The following is a 355-nucleotide window of genomic DNA, read 5'->3' on the forward strand; positions in this document are numbered from 1 at the left end:
CCGCTCGGTAACCCGCGGCCGCGGCGTGGGGGGGAAACTGAGGCTGGAGAGGCAAAGGGACTGCCCAAGGTCACCTGGCTGTCGGGCATAGCGCTGCGAGGGAAAGCACCCGGCGGGCTGAAGGTCCACGCGGGGTCGGATTTACGCCCTATGTCCCGCTTGGTGACCCGGGTGTGACAAGCCAGTCCGGACCGCGGAGCCGGAGCCCGCGAGTCTCGGAATCACGCAGGTGGATGGGCGGAGCGGGGAGACCTAGTCCACTGAGCCCCGGCGAGCAGAGCCAGGCGCAGGGTGGAGCGCGCGCCCGCGGTGGCCACAGGGACCGAGGCTGAAGGGCAAAGCGGACGGGGCTAGG

Source organism: Fukomys damarensis, unplaced genomic scaffold (assembly GCF_012274545.1).
Source record: "Fukomys damarensis isolate Sample0158 unplaced genomic scaffold, DMR_v1.0_HiC HiC_scaffold_19, whole genome shotgun sequence".
Lineage (NCBI taxonomy): Eukaryota > Metazoa > Chordata > Mammalia > Rodentia > Bathyergidae > Fukomys > Fukomys damarensis.